Consider the following 19,787-nt stretch of genomic DNA (forward strand, 5'->3'; position numbering starts at 1 on the left):
TTTTGGCAGGATTGCTCTTTAGGGAACTGCATCATAGATGGTAATTCCACACCAGACTTCCAGAATGAACAACTATTACCTTGGAACAGAGGATTCAAGTTTAGCTCAACATACTCCAAATCATGGGGCATCTCAAAAGCAGAATCTAATGTCTTTCCCAGGTTAAGTCAGTTAAAAGGATTTATCCTTTCTCCGGATAAATCAGTTTCCACCTGCATTTTTTTTATTGAAGCACTCTAGATCTGCATTTGCCAACCCAAATTACACTAATGACCAGTGAAATATCTAAATTTTCTATCACAGCCAATTAAAATTGTGTTTCATGTGTAATGTCAACATCAAGGTTTTCCAAAATACAGAGCACCTTTTAATTCAAATCCTTGTCATGTATCTTTTGTCACTGAAATAAAATAAAACTGCCTTGAGCCCAAATTGGGTACCAGCACCCACGTCCATTAAGAGTTACCATTTTTGCTTTTGTTTCTTAGGTATGTAAACTTTAATAAGTTTTAACATTAAGTAATAAAACTTTTATACCCAGAAGTTTGATTTCAGGAATCCATTTCCCATGTTTCTCCTTTCTGCTGAGACCATAGGGTCTTCTACCAGGTTTATCCTGGGCAGTTCCAGCCAAGTCTTATCTTTGGCAGGGCATAGGGTAGACAGAGTTAGGAAAAAGTTGTATGCAAAGAAGTTGTAGTGTAAGCCCACCAATTGCTCCTCTTCAACCACCAAAAGACCTCTAAAAAATTCTTGGAATTATATCTCAGAGTCTCTTCCCTTTGGAATCTATCATTTATATCCCAAGACAAAACTGCCTGTTCTGCATTTATTTTTTTCAGAATTTGCCTCTTTAATATCTACCTGATTTATGCCTCCACCAATCCCCTTCAGACTGAGTTTTTGTTGGGTCTCTGAGCTTCATTCCTAGATGTTGTCTCTGGGTCCATTTTAACTCCATGATCTGTGACCCTCAAGCTAGACTCACCCCATCTCCACATTCACCAGGTTCACAGATTCCCAGTCTATGGGATTTGGTGAGGAAATTTTAACAGGCAAATAAATATAATATAAATATGTGGAAAGCTGGTCTAGTCTCAGAGAACAATTCATTGTAGAAGTCCACTGTCCCATGTGGTGGAAGTAATAGACCATTCTGCTCTTTCTGGAAGTGTGAAGAAAACCAACAGGGAAAAATAACCAGTGATTCACTTCCACCCCTGCTCTTTATGCCCACTTTAGCCATGCACACCTCCTGACTGTGGAAGGTGACAAGCTCCAGGTACTTCAACGGCACTTAAAGCAATCATCAAGGAACCCCTCTTGCTTCATTTCTGGTTACGTTTCTCTTACACTCCATTTTTTCTCAGATTCAGATCCTTAACCTATGTCCCATTGTCAGCTCTTCTTCTGTCCTTTGGAACTATTGATTTCTGGGGTTTCCATAAGCCAGCCCTCAGGGTCTTTCAGAACCATGGTTTTGATCCATTTCTCTGGTTCTTGCTATTCCTGATCATCTTAAGCAGATTTACCACAAAAATCTCTGGCCTCCAGGACCAGAAAAACAGGCACTGTCTCACTGATGCTCTGGATAAAACCATCACAGACCATGACAAGGCAAAAGTCAGAAGTTTGTGATGTTGAAAAGTGTTATAGGATGGGGGCTTCCCTGGTGGTGTAGTGGTTGGGAGTCTGCCTGCCAATGCAGGGTACACGGGTTCGAGCCCTGGTCTGGGAGGATCCCACATGCTGCAGATCAACTGGGCCCATGCGCCACAACTACTGAGCCTGTGCTCTAGAGCCCGTGAGCCACAACTACTGAAGCCTGTGTGCCACAGCTATGGGATCCTGCGTGCCTGGAACCTGTGCTCCACAGCGGGGGAGGCCACCACAGTGAGGGGCCCTCACGCCGCCGTGAAGAGTGGCGCCCACTCACCATAGCTGGAGAGAGCCGGCGGCAGAAGACCCAATGCAGCCAATAAATAAATAAATAAAATCTATTAAAAAAAAAAGAATAAATTAAAAAAAAATGTTACAGGATTGTCCATGAAAGTATTTAAGCAGAGGCTTGAGTTTCTTGGGAATTGTGTAGGAGGGCTGCCTGCTAGGATGACTGCCAGATTATACCAAATGATTTCTAAGGTTCTGTTGAATCTTGAGATTTTAAAAACTAAATTATTTAATAAGCTCTAACTAAAATAGGTTCCCTATTCTCTGGGGGTAAAAGAGTAATATCTCAGTAATACTGGAGCTACTATGTATAAATATATATTCTTAAGAAATGATAATGATGAGAAAGGAAAGAAAAAAGAAAGATGGAAAGAACAATGGAAAAGGAAGAGAAAAAAGAAAGAAGGAAGGAAAGAAAAAGAGATAGAAGATGGAGACAAAGGATAGCAAAAGAGTCAAAAGATGAAAGCTCAAATCTTCCTTTAGTTGTCAAGTATGTATCATCTAGTGAACTCACCTGGCCAATATTGGGTAAACAAGTGCAATACAGGTTCATTTGGTGTCTTAATGACCAAAAAGATCTACCCTTTGAATCACATACAGTTGTCTGTACAATAATTGATGTCCACAGTTATGACCCTGAGGCACTGGTAGACCTAAAGAGCTTAAGAAACCAACAATAACAACAAAAAAAGAATCATGTTAAATGATCTGGGAGTTAAATTAATTTTACTGGAAATGAGTGATCAATCAGAAGGCCACATATTCTTATCATACCAGATGATAATAGATTTTACTTCCAGAATATCTGAATCACAGCAACCAGTATTCACTGAGTTTTATCTGAAAGAAAACCAGTTAAATAGTCTTTAGTAGATGAATCTGTTATAAATATTGCACTAATCAAAATTAAAATGGAAAAAATAAACTAAAGAATAAATCTAAATAAGATATTCTCACTATTAAAGGATACTCTGATTTACCACAGAATTCCCTAATTTTCTTTAACTTCATCTAATGCACTTAAAATTGTACTGAATTGGAACACAAATTATCAGGAGCATTCTAAATTCATAAAGTGAGAAAAAAAATTTCCCCAACAATATTCAAAAGGGAAAACATCAAAACAATGGAATATCTTGATACCTCCTTTTAGCCCAGAATGAGCTATATTTCAAGAAATGTCATATTAAACTTCAGGCTCTCAAAATATAATTAAATCAATTAGTTGGAAAGAGTGCTGTCTTTAAAAGGCTCAGGTGTTTTTCCTTAATTGATGCTGCATAAATGTGTAAGTCTGCCCATTTTTGGATTGAGTTGTTTGCTTTTTTGTTATTGAGCTGCTTGTAAATCTTGGAGATTAATCTTTTGTCAGTTGCTTCATTTGCAAATATTTTCTCCCATTCTGAGGGTGGTCTTTTGGTCTTGTTTATGGTTTCCTTTGCTGTGCAAAAGCTTTTAAGTTTCATTAGGTCCCATTTGTTTATTTGTGTTTTTATTTCCATTTCTCTAGGAGCTGGGTCAAAAAGGATCTTGCTGTGATTTATGTCACAGAGTGTTCTGCCTATGTTTTCCTCTAAGAGTTTGATAGTGTCTGGCCTTACACTTAGGTCTTTAATCCATTTTGAGTTTATTTTTGTGTATGGTGTCAGGGAGTGTTCTAATTTCATACTTTTACATGTACCTGTCCAGTTTTCCCAGCACCACTTATTGAAGAGGCTGTCTTTTCTCCACTGTATATGCTTGCCTCCTTTATAAAAGATAAGGTGACCATATGTGCGTGGGTTTATCTCTGGGCTTTCTATCTTGTTCCATTGATCTATATTTCTGTTTTTGTGCCAGTACCAAACTGTCTTGATCACTGTAGCTTTGTAGTATAGTCTGAAGTCAGGGAGCCTGATTCCTCCAGCTCCATTTTTCTTTCTCAAGATTGCTTTGGCTATTCGGGGTCTTTTGTATTTCCATACCAATTGTGAAATTTTTTGTTCTAGTTCTGTGAAAAATGCCAGTGGTAGTTTGATAGGGATTGCATTGAATCTGTAGCTTGCTTTGGGTAGTAGAGTCATTTTCACAATGTTGATTCTTCCAATCCAAGAACATGGTATATCTCTCCATCTATTTGTATCATCTTTAATTTCTTTCATCAGTGTCTTATAGTTTTCTGCATACAGGTCTTTTGTCTCCTTAGGTAGGTTTATTCCTAGATATTTTATTCTTTTTGTTGCAATGGTAAATGGGAGTGTTTTCTTAATTTCATGTTCAGATTTTTCATCATTAGTGTATAGGAATGCAAGAGATTTCTGTGCATTAATTTTGTATCCTGCTACTTTACCAAATTCATTGATTAGCTCTAGTAGCTTTCTGGTAGCATCTTTAGGATTCTCTATGTATAGTATCATGTCATCTGCAAACAGTGACAGCTTTACTTCTTCTTTTCCGATTTGGATTCCTTTTATTTCTGTTTCTTCTCTGATTGCTGTGGCTAACCCTTCCAAAACTATGTTGAATAATAGTGGTGAGAGTGGGCAACCTTGTCTTGTTCCTGATCTTACTGGAAATGGTTTCAGCTTTTCACCATTGAGGACAATGTTGGCTGTGGGTTTGTTCATATATGGCCTTTATTATGTTGAGGAAACTTCCCACTATGCCTACTTTCTGCAGGGCTTTTATCATAAATGGGTGTTGAATTTTGTCAAAAGCTTTCTCTGCATCTATTGAGATGATCATATGGTTTTTCTCCTTCAACTTGTTAATATGGTGTATTATGTTGATTGATTTGCGTATATTGAAGAATCCTTGCATTCCTGGAATAAACCCCACTTGATCATGGTGTATGATCCTTTTAATGTGCTGTTGGATTCTGTTTGCTAGTATTTTGTTGAGGATTTTTGCATCTATGTTCACCAATGATATTGGTCTGTAGTTTTCTTTCTTTGTGACATCTTTATCTGGTTTTGGTATCAGGGTGATGGTGGCCTCGTAGAATGAGTTGGGGAGTGTTCCTCCCTCTGCAATATTTTGGAAGAGTTTGAGAAGGATAGGTGTTAGCTCTTCTCTAAATGTTTGATAGAATTCTCCTGTGAAGCCATCTGGTCCTGGACTTTTGTGTGTTGGAAGATTTTTAATCACAGTTTCAATTTCAGTGCTTGTGATTGGCCTGTTCATATTTTCTATTTCTTCCAGGTTCAGTCTCGGCATGTTGTGCATTTCTAAGAATCTGTCCATTTCTTCCAGGTTGTCCATTTTAATGGCATAGAGTTGCTTATAGTAATCTCCCATGATCGTTTGTATTTCTGCAGTGTCAGTGGTTACTTCTCCTTTTTCATTTCTAATTCTATTGATTTGAGTCTTCTCTCTTTTTCTCTTCATGAGTCTGACTAATGATTTATCAATTTTGTTTATCTTCTCAAAGAACCAGCTTTTAGTTTTATTGATCTTTGCTATTGTTTCCTTCATTTCTTTTTCATTTATTTCTGGTCTGATCTTTATGATTTCTTTCCTTCTGCTAGCTTTGGGGTTTTTTTGTTCTTCTTTCTCTAATTGCTTTAGGTGCAAGGTTAGGTTGTTTATTCGAGATGTTTCCTGTTTCTTGAGGTAGGCTTGTATTGCTATAAACTTCCCTCTTAGAAATGCTTTTCCTGCATCCCATAGGTTTTGGGTCGTCGTGTCTCCATTGTCATTTGTTTCCAGGTATTTTTTGATTTCCCCTTTGATTTCTTCAGTGATCACTTCGTTATTAAGTAGTGTATTGTGTAGCCTCCATGTGTTTGTATTTTTTACAGATCTTTTCCTGTAATTGATATCTAGTCTCATAGCGTTGTGGTCGGAAAAGATACTTGATACGATTTCAATGTTCTTAAATTTACCAAGGCTTGATTTGTGACCCAAGATATGATCTATCCTGGAGAATGTTCCATGAGCACTTGAGAAAAATGTGTATTCTGTTGTTTTTGGGTGGAATGTCCTATAAATATCAATTAAGTCCATCTTGTTTAATGTATCATTTAAAGCTTGTGTTTCCTTATTTATTTTCATTTTGGATGATCTGTCCATTGGTGAAAGTGGGGTGTTAAAGTCCCCTACTATGATTGTGTTGCTGTTGATTTCCCCTTTTATGGCTGTTAGTATTTGCCTTATGTATTGAAGTGCTCCTATGTTGGGTGCATAAATATTTACAATTGTTATACATTCTTCTTGGATCGATCCCTTGATCATTATATAGTGTCCTTCTTTGTCTCTTGTAATAGTCTTTATTTTAAAGTCTATTTTGTCTGATATGAGAATTGCTACTCCAGCTTTCTTTTGATTTCCATTTGCATGGAATATCTTTTTCCATCCCCTCACTTTCAGTCTGTATGTGTCCCTAGGTCTGAAGTGGGTCTCTTGTAGACAGCATATATATGGGTCTTGTTTTTGTATCCATTCAGCCAGTCTGTGTCTTTTGGTGGGAGCATTTAATCCATTTACATTTAAGGTAATTATCGATATGCATGTTCCTATTCCCATTTTCTTAAATGTTTTGGGTTTGTTATTGTAGGTGTTTTCCTTCTCTTGTGTTTCTTGCCTAGAGAAGTTCCTTTAGCATTTGTTGTAAAGCTGGTTTGGTGGTGCTGAATTCTCTCAGCTTTTGCTTGTCTGTAAAGGTTTTAATTTCTCCATCAAATCTGAATGAGATCCTTGCCGGGTAGAGTAATCTTGGTTATAGATTTTTCTCCTTCATCACTTTAAATATGTCCTGCCACTCCCTTCTGGCTTGCAGAGTTTCTGCTGAAAGATCAGCTGTTAACCTTATGGGGATTCCCTTGTGTGTTATTTGTTGTTTTTCCCTTGCTGCTTTTAATATGTTTTCTTTATATTTAATTTTTGTTAGTTTGGTTAATATGTGTCTTGGCGTGTTTCTCTTTGGATTTATCCTGTATGGGACTCTCTGTGCTTCCAGGACTTGATTAACTATTTCCTTTCCCATATTAGGGAAGTTTTCAACTATAATCTCTTCAAATAATTTCTCAGTCCCTTTCTTTTTCTTTTCTTCTTCTGGGACCCCTATAATTTGAATATTGGTGCGTTTAATGTTGTCCCAGAGGTCTCTGAGACTGTCCTCAGTTCTTTTCATTCTTTTTTTTATTCTGCTCTGCAGTAGTTATTTCCACTATTTTATCTTCCAGGTCACTTATCCGTTCTTCTGCCTCAGTTATTCTGCTATTGATCCCATCTAGAGTATTTTTAATTTCATTTATTTTGTTTTTCATCGTTGCTTGGTTCCTCTTTAGTTCTTCTAGGTCCTTGTTAAATGTTTCTTGCATTTTGTCTATTCTATTTCCAAGATTTTGGACCATCTTAACTATCATTATTCTGAATTCTTTTTCAGGTAGCCTGCCTATTTCCTCTTCATTTGTTAGGTCTGGTGTGTCTTTACCTTGCTCCTTCATCTGCTGTGTGTTTTTCTGTCTTCTCATTTTGCTTATCTTACTGTGTTTGGGGTCTTCTTTTCACAGGCTGCAGGTTCGTTTTTCTTGTTGTTTTTGGTATCTGTCCCCAGTGGCTAAGGTTGGTTCAGTGGGTTGTGTAGGCTTCCTGGTGGAGGGGACTAGTGCCTGTGTTCTGGTGGATGAGGCTGGATCTTGTCTTTCTGGTGGGCACGTCCACGTCTGGTGGTGTGTTTTGGGGTGTCTGTGGCCTTATTATGATGTTAGGCAGCCTCTCTGCTAATGGATGGGGCTGTGTTCCTGTCTTGCTAGTTGTTTGGTATAGGGTGTTCAGCACTGTAGCTTGCTGGTCATTGAATGAAGCTGGGTCTTGATGTTGAGATGGAGATCTCTGAGAGATTTTCGCTGTTTGGTATTACGTGGCACTGGGAGGTCTCTTGTGGACCAGTGTCCTGAAGTTGGCTCTCCCACCTCAGAGGCACAGCCCTGATGCCTGGCTGTAGCACCAAGAGTCTTTCATCCACATGGCTCAGAATAAAAGGGAGAAAAAATAGAAAGAAAGAAAGAAAGAGGATAAAATACAATAAAATACAATAAAATAAAATAAAATAAAATAAAATAAAAAGTAAGATAAAATAAACCTATTAAAATAAAAACTAAGAAAAAAATTATTAAGAAAATATTTATTAAGAAAAATTTTTTTTATTTTTTAAAATAATTTTTTTAATTTTTTAAAATAAAAAATAAAACAATTATTCAGAAAAAATTTTTTTCATTTTTTAAAATAAAAAATAAGAAAAAATTTTTAATAAAAAATTTATTAAGAAAAAAAATTTTTTAAGTTAAAAAAAAAATCAAAATAAAATGGACAGACCGAACCCTAGGACAAATGGTGAAAGCAAAGCTATACAGACAAAATCTCACCCAGAAGCATACACATACACACTCACAAAAAGAGGAAAAGGGGAAAAAATAATATATCCTGCTCCCAAAGTCCACCTCCTCAATTTGGGATGATCCGTTGTCTATTCAGGTATTCAACAGATGCAGGTACATCAAGTTGTTTGTGGAGCTTTAATCCGCTGCTTCTGAGGCTGCTGGGAGAAATTTCCCTTTCTCTTCTTTGTTCGTACAGCTCCCGGGGTTCAGCTTTGGATTTGGACACGCCTCTGTGTGTAGGTCGCCTGAGGGTGTCTGTTCTTTGCTCACACAGGACGGGGTTAAAGGAGCAGCTGCTACGGGGGCTCTGGCTCACTCAGGCGGCGGGGAGGGAGGGGTACGGATGCGGGGCGAGCCTGCAGCGTCAGAGGCCAGCGGGAAGTTGCAGCAGCCTGAGGCGCGCCGTGTGTTCTCCCGGGGAAGTTGTCCCTGGATCACCGGAGCCTGGCAGTGGCGGGCTGCCCAGGCTCCCGGGAGGGGCGGTGTGGAGAGTGCCCTGTGCTCACACACAGGCTTCTTGGTGGCGGCAGCAGCAGCCTTAGCGTCTCATGCCCGTCTCTGGGGTCCATGCTGATAGCCGCAGCTTGCGCCTGTCTCTGGAGCTCATTTAGGCGGTGCTCTGAATCCCCTCTCCTTGCGTGCCGTGAAACAAAGAGGCAAGAAAAAGTCTCTTGCCTGTTCGGCAGCTCCAGACCTTTTCCCGGACTCCGTCCTGGCTAGCTGTGGCACACTCGCCCCCTTCAGGCTGTGTTCACGCCCCAACCCCAGTCCTCTCCCTGGGGTCTGACCTCCAAAGCACGAGCCTTAGCTCCCAGCCCCGCCCACCCCGGTGGGTGAGCAGACAAGCCTCTCGGGCTGGTGAGTGCCAGTCGGCACTGATCCTCTGAGCGGGAATCTCTCCGCTTTGCCCTCCACACCACTGTGGCTGCGCTCTCCTCTGTGGCTCTGAAGCTTCCCCCCTCTGGCACCCGCAGTCTCCGCCCGCGAAGGGACTTCCTAGTGTGTGGAAACCTTTCCTCCTTCACAGCTCCCTCCCACTGGTGCAGGTCCCCTATTCTTTTGTCTCTGTTATTTCTTTTTTCTTTTGCCCTACCCAGGTACGTGGGGAGTTTCTTGCCTTTTGGGAGGTCTGAGGCCTTCTGCCAGCGTTCAGTGGGTGTTCTATAGGAGCAGTTCCACGTGTAGATGTATTTCTGATGTATCTGGCACAAGGTGGCCATCCCTGGTTTCACATCAACATGATCTCAGGCACAAACCTCCTTGTTTTTCCATTTTGTCTTTAAGTTACTTGAAACAACCGGCCCGCCGTCCCCACGACTGTCGCGGCTTCGGCCACCGGGGCCCCTCCAGAGCTGGCAGCCTCATTGAGTCCGCCCTCCCCTCGGGCTCCGGGGCAGTTCCGTGACGGCGGAGGGAAGACACCCCGCGCCGGGAGTTCCAGCTCTGCGGAAACACAGGCTCTGTTCAGGCCAAAGTAGATTGTTGCATGGCTGCTAATCCTGAGAGATGCTCTAAGATATGAATTCTGTTGCAAATATATTTAGGAAATGCTGAACTCTATACTTCTCTCTTCATTGGTGCTTGTGAAGTTCAATAGTAAAGACATCTGTTTAAAAAAAAAAAAAAGACATCTGTTTAATTTGTTCGGTTGCCATTTTCCAAATGTACTTTGCTATGAATTTTATTTTAAGTATTTATTAACATTCCATAGATCACATTTTGGGATTGGTGGTCTATTTCAACTGTGTCAAGTTCAAATGCTTTCAATGTCCAGGTGTGTAAAGTAAATGTGTGAAGCAATCTGGTATCAGACAACAGGGAGTGATGTGAGCTGTGGAACAAGATTCTTGCTCTCCTAAAGACATTCAAGTTCAAAGTACTGAAAACAAGTGATGGGAGCGGGGGTGGGGGTGGGAGGGTGGGTACAGAGAGACAGAGATTTGTTGATTAAACAAGGCACATTCATAGAGAAGAGTCAGCCTTTGGGCCACCAGTTTTCAATTCCTGATCTCAACCACCCTTCAATTAACCAATAAGAGCAAGAGTCTCAGTTATAAGGCATAACTTGCCCTCTCAACCCTAGGACAGAAAAAAGAAAGATGGAAAAAAGAAAGATGGAAAAAATCATTCCTGGGTATGATTTGAGGATGCATGTCATTACCCTGTACCTGTTATACACCAGCCATTTCATTAGGTACTTTTCACAATCTTAAAAAATATCTCCACAGGCAAAGTGTTGTTAGTGTTATTAGATTCTATTTTACAGATAAGGAAACATATAGTAGATTATTTGACCTGCCAAAGGCAGGAGTAACAGAGCTGGGGTTTGATCTCAGATCTCTCTACTTTGAAGCCCGGGCTCTTCTCACTATAGCAAGCGTCCTATCCAGCCGGAGCACAGGGCTGTGGCATTTCATGTGACAAAAGTAACACATGTAGGCAAGAAACAAAATTTTCAATAATTGTGTTGATCCAGACAAGGTTAAATAAACAGGTATTTTCCAAGGAATCAATTCACAGGTACTAAAAAAAATTTAAAAATAAAAATAGTAGCACTTGTAAAAATTGTAGAACTACCATTGCTAAATACTTACTATGAACTAAGGTCTTTTTACATTATTTATACATTATTTATCCTCTGTCACTACAACAACACTTTAAAATAGGTATTAATACATTTTTAGATTAAAAACTAAAACTGAGCCTGAGAAAGGTTAGGTAAATTTTAATGGTTGGAATCTGATTGCCCTGCTCTTTCTTACACCAAATTACCTCTCATGTTTTTTTTGTTTTATTTATTTATTTATTTATTTATTTATTTTTGGCTGTGTTGGGTCTTCATTTCTGTGCGAGGTCTTTCTCTAGTTGTGGCAAGTGGGGGCCACTCCTTATCGCGGTACGCAGGCCTCTCACTGTCGTGGCCTCTCTTGTTGCAGAGCACAAGCTCCAGACGCGCAGGCTCAGTAGTTGTGGCTCACGGGCCTAGCTGCCCCGTGGCATGTGGGATCTTCCCAGACCAGGGCTCGAACCCGTGTCCCCTGCATTAGCAGGCAGATTCTCAACCACTGCGCCACCAGGGAAGCCCCGCCTCTCATGTTTTATACCTGTGGCTTTAGAATAGAAAAGTAATTTTTAATCCCTTCATTAGGACATGTCAATATTAAAAACCATCCTTCCATTCAAATAATCTCTGATAGTTTAAATATTTCTTTAAAATACATAATCTCATTTAATCCTACTAATGACTGTGAGTAGAGAAGGCAGATTTTAAATCCCTCACATTACAGAGGAAAAATATGAGACCCAGTGAGCTTGAGACTTGGTGTAAGGCAGAGCCTAGACACAAAGCCAGGTTGTCTGACTTTTATGATTTTTCATGATTCCCAAAACACTGCACTGAAGAAAATAGAGGTATGTTACTTCAGCTTCCATTTTGCATATGGACAGATGACCAGGAAAACCACAAATCACAGGGGAAAATAAACAATGGCAGCTCTACCTATGACTATCATGGCTGAGAAAAAGTCACTCAGTCCCTTCAGACATGTCACGTGTAATAATTATCCTTCAGAACCGAATGCAAAATTCCTTTAGCACTTAGCCACCATTTCACTTTCTTTGGCCTCTATTTTAAGGCCTCTATTTAAATATTTAAATTGTTACCCACTAAGACACTGTAGGAACAAAATAAACTTTTGTGGACTTTTAAAATCCTCTGATTATTGATACAGAAGACAATTTGGATAAATTTTAAGGGCATTATGCTGAGTGGGGGACAAAAAACAATTTCAAAATTGTTTTGAAACAATTTTGAAACTGTATGATTCCCTTTCTGTAACATTCTCAAAATGACAGAAATGGAAAACAGATTAGTGTTTTCCAAGGGTTAGGAATGGAGGGTGGGGAGTGGCAGAGAGGCAGGATAGCAATGGATGTGACTATAAAGGGGTATTATGAGGAATTTTTGAGGTGATGGAGCAGTTTTGTATCTTGGTTGGGGTAACGGTAACAGAATCTACATGTGCTAAAATTGCATAGAACTACACACACACACACAAATGTACATGTGATTTGGTAAACTCTGAATAAGCTCTGTAGATTGTACCAATGTCAATTTCATAGGTTTGATATTTGTACTATATAGTTGGTAAAATGTTACTACTGAGAACAACTAACATCTTTGTATTTATTTTACAATTTCCTGTAAATCTACAGTTATTTCAAAAAACAATCTAAAAAATTTTTTTAAATCTCCTGATCTGGAAGCTAACTACCATCTCACAAAGACACTCAAGTAGCCCTATGAAGAGATCCATGTGGCAAGGAACTGAGGTTCACTAACTTGGAGATGAGAGTAAGCAGACCTTCCAGGCCCATTTAAAGTTCCAGATAACTGCATTCCTGACTGACATATATATTCAACCTCAGGAGAGACACGGAGTCAGAACCACCAGCCTAAGCTACTTCCAATTCCTCACCCACATAAACAGTATGAGATAATAAATGTTGATTGTCTTATGACAAAAAAAAAAAAAAAATCTCCTGATCTTAGTGGGGGTCTTGTTGGATCACCAGTGTCTATGCCTTGGGCAAATCTACTCTACTATCCGCAAAAGTCCCCTCCCCCCAAGGAGAAGTGGCAAGGACTCTCAGGACTGCTGTCAAATGTATCCTTATCTCAGATCTAATCAGGTTGTTTCTGTTTTTAAAACACATCCATAGAATAAAGTTCAAATTCCTCCTTGAGTATGACAAACAGGTTCATTGTAATCTGAATCCTGCTTACTTTTTGATGCCCCTCCCCCTCCCCCACAAAAGAAAGGCTTTCATGCTTGTGGTTCTGATTATGCTCTCCCTTCTTTCTGGAATGACTTTCTTCATACACTCTACAGACTCACAGCGTTCTTTGAGACAACCCAGCTCTGCTCCCAGTAGGTCTTGCAGCTAAAAAGCAGCATATGGCAAGTCAAAGCTGGACCCGCCAACAGACCCAGTGAAGACTCCTCACAGCCTCTCCCTAGCCAGGATTCTTAAGCATTTGCCTTTGCCAAGTACTAAATCCACTCACCAATATCTTATAGCTAATCTCCTGTGATCCAGATGCAAAGCCTAACCTAAATTACCCCAGAAAGGAAGCATGTTGATTTTCTCTCCCACCATTTCAGGTGTTTACTACCCATCAAGTTTTCAGAATCAACACTAGGGCCTGGCCATGATGAAAGGTGGCACTAAGATTGGATACTGAAACAATAAATCAGCTAGACTTTGCCTATATGGGTTACCTCTGAGAGGCTGAGAACAAACAGCTTAACTTGCATCACACAACCCCAGTGTTTCATGGACATCCCTTTTAGAGGAGAAAACAATACAGTAAAGCTGCAGCTTAACCCAGGACCATGGAGCCAATCCAGTCCCATTCATTTGTTTATCCTGAGTATTTCTGACCACGTCTGGTTCTTTTGACTCCTACCTTTCCATCCCTGGTGACTAATCCATTGACAAGCAGTAGCACTTCCTGAAGGGGGTGCAGTTCAAACAAAGTTATTTTGAGAGATTATTGAAGAGGAGTGGAATATATTCATGAGATCAATTCTTGTCCCACAGAGTACACATTTTTATCTAGCACTGAGCTGATTTTTAACTAAGAAGGACATTCTGATTAACCTTATCTTTAAAATATCTTCTCATCATAACTGCACCAAGTTTGCTGGATCACCAAGCAATACATATGGATAAGGTAAAGAACTGTCGATCCTTTTAAATAATTCAGCAGCATATTAATCTTTGTGAACTTTGTGGGACTGTGTTAATGTCAGCTTTCCATTGCTTATCTGGGCACACAGAGTATTCAGGACACGTTTCTCACCTCAGTTAAAGAACTACATCCCGTTCAAGATGGTGATGTAGGAAGTTCCTGAACTTACCTCCCCCTATGGACACACAGAATCTACAGTTATGTGTGGAACAATTTCCTCTGAAAAACACCCCAAACTAGCTGAGTGATGACTACACATCAGGCAAATGAAGAAAAACCCACAATCAAGCAGGTAGGAGAGGCCGAGACACAATGTTGTCATAAACCCTACCCCCAGCAGATGACTCACAAGTGGAGGGAACCCTCTGTCTGAGAAGCAAAGGATTTGAACCTCACATTGGGCACCCCAACTTTTAAGACTTGCACCTGAAAGATAAGCCTTCAAAACATCTAGCTTTGAAAGTCAACAAGGCTGGTGTCCATGAGACCCACAAGACTCTAGTGAACTGAGAAACAGCTCCGAAAGCTCCTGTACTCAGACTCACCCATCCCAGGGCCCTGTGCAGAGGCACCTGGTTGAAAAGTGCCCAGACTTCCTGTGAAAGGAGGCTTATTTGCTGAAATACTTTCCTGGCAGGGGACTGGCAGTACCATCTTCCCACTCTCCCTCTGCCTCATCCAACTCAATATGTCTCCAGAAAGGAACTTGCACCCTCCTCTGATACCCTAATTTTTGTGGCTGCCACTAGGGGCCACCTCTAGATTACCTGGCTCTGGTGGCCATCAGGGCTTACACTCAAGGGTCCCACAGGACTAATCTGAAGCATTTGGCACTGGCCACACATGAGCATTCTGTGAGTGGGGCCCTGTTCTGAAGAACAAGGGCTGATTCTTCATTTCTTCCCGATCACTTTTCCCTCCAGGTAAGTAATAACCCTAGAGCTGTGCCCATAATACCTAATAGAAAAGGAGAAGACATGGCTATTGAAGCAGAAGGATCAGCCCAGTAGATAGGATGGTTCTTTCCTTCCAGCCATCCAGAGCTATTTCAGCCAGTCGCAGATGGTGAAAACTACTCAGATAGACATCAAAACAATGTAGATGCATAGGAGTTATCTGGTTAATTTTATGATCCAAGTTAAGGTGTGCATTAATATAATCTTATCTACATAGATCAAAATACCAGATATTGTAGAATCTGCTTATAAACACAGAAGCATAGAGCTCTTAGTGATTTTCTGGTTCAAAAAAAATCACAAATATTTTTAACTCTAAATGTCCTAAATTTACAATCTGTATAAGGCATGTATGTAGAATTCAACCTCTACCTAATTGTGAAATGTTAAATCCACTCATTATTGAGTATCTGATCAACCACTTTAAATTAAAGAATATTCCTAAAGAAAGTATTTTCAAATCCTTGCAAAACAATTTATCTAATTAATGGCTCAGGTATATGTCCCTAGGGAATGGCTGTACAATAAACCATACTTTTTAACAGAGCAGCTCTCTACTCATTGCCTTCATAAAGGATTGTCAGGTTATAGATTCAACTGGTACACCACTGAGTATTTGTACCCTCGAAGTTTACCTGATGGAGAATGTTGATAAGAATTAAAAACTTTTTAGAGGTAAGGATTGATTTATCTACAACTTTGTTCAAACACTCTCCTTAGGAGGTAAGGCTGATCCACATGATAAGCAAAGACTCAGTGCTAGGAGTTTCGAAAACCCTTAAACTAGAGGGTAGCAACCAATCTACGGCAGTATGAAAAGAAGCAGGAACATACACACAAGTCAAAGTATATTGATGATAGCTGAAAGTAAGATGCCAAAGAAGCAATTAAAAAAATGAGGTGAGGAATCCACAATGCCAGAAATGGAAGATTTGAGGGAAGGAGTCAAAAGTGTAAGGTCAGAAGGGGATTAGATCAGACAAAGATTACATCAAGAACAAGCAAGGAAGATCCAAAGTCCTAACTAAAAAGACCATTCAAGGGTCTGTGGTGTGCTTTTACATTTGGGCAACGAGGAAGACATAACCAGCTGGCTTAACACATCAGAAGTAGGCTGCAGAAGCCTTTGATCACACAGATGGAAACAGTTTATGGGTCAGTCATCTCAAAATAGGTCAGGGACTCCAAATGATTCTTCCAAGCCTTTGTTAAATCACCCCTGTGAAAAATAGATCACACAGGAATGGGCTCCAGGCACTGTCAATTCAGAACTTAACCAGTGTTTTAAAATTTTTAAAAAGCTGAGTTCTAAACCTCTACTTTAAAATTTATACTCAGAGTAAAAATTCAAGTCAGGTTCCTTAGTTTTCCTATCAAAACGTTAACTCTTCCCCTTGTGCATTTTCTTCTAAAGTATATGGATCTCTTTCAATCAATAACACAGAATATTTGTACTTAAGAAAGGAGACACTGATCTTCATAATATATTCTATCCATCTAATCTACAAACTCTCCCTGAGACAACTGATATTCTACAGAAAGAGGCTAAAAGAGACTTGTTAAATATTCATTTCCCTCAATCCTCTAAGCTTTATCTCTGAATCAAATCAAATAGCCAGAAGAGCTATGTGCAAGGATTATTCTATTAGTTCCCTATAAAAATGCCTTTACAACCCAGTTTTATATTATGTCTTCTTATTGAAAGGACCAAAAATTTGGCATCTTTTGCAAAATTGCTATTGAAAATAGTACATTGTGTAATGCTTTCTATATAAAACATAACAAAAGCAAAATCAGTGCAAGGAAAGTATTAAATTCCCTAATAAACAGAAACTTTTTTAGAAAATGATGTCATTGAGGTTTTCTACCAAGACATCCAGGAAGTTCAAAACTAATATTTTTGTACCTTCTCCATTATTGATTCTGTATTCCTCTACTCCTGTCTTATTGGAGGCCCTCTCAAGTCAGTTTTGGAAAGAGGAAGTATAGGATTAATAGATACTGGAAGTAAATATACAAATAATAAAAGTGGAATGATAATTATAGCTTCACTATTGGTTTGTTTTTTTATGAGTGTGCAACTCATGGTTAGATCCATTTATTAATTTCTGATATTTAGGAAAGTTCCCTGTGGCAGAAACAATGTTATACATTTACCAATCTCCATTTCATTTTCCTCTTCCTGGACATGCAGGAAGAATTCACTTCTTGCCCAACCTGCAGTTAAGGTGGCACTATATCTGTGGATTCTGGCCAATGAAATTTAGAAGAACAAATGTATATCACTCTAAGCATGACACTTAAAACCATTCCATACTATCTCCTTGCACTCTCTTCCCCTGCTTCAGCAACCCTGGAAGTCATGATGAGAAAGGAACATCATAAGAGGATGCAGCCTCCATCAGCCTGGGTCCCTGAGTGACTATGTGGATGGAGTAGAGGCCCTCTATGCTCCCATGTTGAATATCTAGCATAATTAGTAAATTCATTGGTAAATTCATTAATTGGCCATTTTTGTAATTAATTGTAATTGGAAAATTAATTGGTACAAATTGATAAATAATTGGTACCTATTGGTAATTGATAACTATTAGGTTCAATGAGTAATTGGTAATTAATTGGTAAATTACTTGGTAAATAAATTAATTGATACACTTTTTCTCTGAATAATTGACAGAGATTTCAAAGGTAATTTTGTTATCACATAGCCTCTTCTCTCCTTACTAGTTCCTGTGAAATATGTGATTCAAGAACCCTTCATAAAAATTCTCACCTTTTATTCTTGACTCGGATTGCAGCCTCAAATACCTTTCTGCTCTATTATCCCAATGAGCTGGACTAGAAAACATGCAAAATTCTATGGCCTACTCTTCACATGGTCTTGTTTTTTTAATTGTGGTAAAATACATGTAACATAAAATTTCTCATCTTCACCATTTTTAAGTATACAGTTCAGTAATGTTAAGTACATTCACATTGTTGTGCAACTATCACCACCATCCATCTCTAGAACTCTTTTTATCTTGTAAAACTAAAATGCTATGTTCATTAAATAATAACTCTCCATGGCCCCTACCTCCACCTCCTGGCAACCACCATTCTACATGCTGTCTCTATGATTTCAACTAGCTAGGTACCTCATATAAGTTGATCATATAGCATTTGTCTTTTTATGATTGACTTATTTTACTTAGCATAGCATCCTCAAAGTTCATTCATGCTGCAGCATGTGTCAGAATGTCCTTCCTTTTTAAGCCCGAATAATATTCATTGTATGTATATACCACATTTTTTTTCTCCATTCATCCATCAATGGACACTTGGGTTTCTTCCACCCTTTGGCTATTGTGAAAAATGCTGCTATGAACATAGGTGTACAAATGTGTCTTCAAGACTCTGCTTTCAATTATTTTGGGTAAACCCCCAGAAGTGGAGTTGCTGGATCATATGGTAATTTTATTTTGAAATTTTTAAGGAACTGCCATACTGTTTCCACAGTGGCTGCACCATTTTACATTCTTACCAACAGTGTACAAGTGTTCTAATTTCTCCACGTCCTCGCCAACACTTGTTTTTTTCTGGTGTTTTGAGAGTAGCCATCCTAATGGGTGTGAGGTGGTATCTCATTGATTAGCATTTCCCTGATGGTTAGCAATGTTGAGCATTTTTTCATGTGCTTACTGGCCACTTGTACATCTTCTTTAGAGAAATATCTATTCAAGTTCTTTGCACATATTTTTATCAAGTTCTTTGTTTTTTTGCTGTTGTTGAGTTACCTACATGGTCTTTTAATGCCCAAACCTGAGCAATTAGCTCTTTCTTCATCCTTTTCCTTTGGATTCTATTCCAAACTACTTCTTCTCTCCAGAGATGAAGGCTTAAGAAAACTATATTTTCCTAAGATAGGCTTTCTCCTTATATGCAGTTAAAGCTGGGATATTTATTTTCACTAAATGTAAAGACTAAAGTAAATTTTATCTGCGGAAAAAAGGTGAAACTTCTTGAAAAGTTAGAGCTTTGTGTATGTCATAATTAATTAGTCCACACAAATTGCCAGCAAGGATCAGGCCAAAATGTAGGGACCAACAGTGAAGGAAAAGTGAGGCAAGATCAACTCAAGACTGATCATATGGCCCTACAAAGAGAAGCTTAGTCAAACAAAAGTAGCTATGTGGTCCACAGCATATTTTCCACAGGTCACAGCCTGAGCTATTTGAGGTGCATTTCTAGCAAGTAATTAAATTCTTATTTGTCCGATTCAGAGAATTAAACATGCCAATCTAGGTCAGGGTGGGGATAGTTTATCACTTTCTTGCTTCAGAGAAGATCTCTAGCTGTTTCCAATTCATCCCACACAAGCTCAGGTGGTAACACTCCCTTTCTCACCATTACTGCCATGATGGATACAGGGCTCTGCCTTCATCCTCTGGGGCCGTATCCTGCTTTCCTCTGGGGCTTACAAATGATTTGGGACCTTACAAGATGGAGGAAGGTGGTAGGCTGTTCACATCAGATACGTTGGATAGGGACAGAGCAGTCTCCAAGCACAAAAAGCATCTTTCTGCTGGGTGGTGAGTAGACCTTGTGCTAATGAAGTAAGGAGATCTCGCTAGACATGAAGTAAATCTAACAGAGACCCTAGACACAGGTAATGCACCCTGGTCACTAGCAGGGAGACTGGATGATCATCCACGCCACTGATGGGCTCTGGTCACTGGGGGCAAACACTACTTGCTCAAGTACAATCTGTGAAGTATGAGG

The sequence above is a fragment of the Balaenoptera musculus genome, chromosome 20 (genome assembly GCF_009873245.2).
Source record: "Balaenoptera musculus isolate JJ_BM4_2016_0621 chromosome 20, mBalMus1.pri.v3, whole genome shotgun sequence".
NCBI lineage: Eukaryota > Metazoa > Chordata > Mammalia > Artiodactyla > Balaenopteridae > Balaenoptera > Balaenoptera musculus.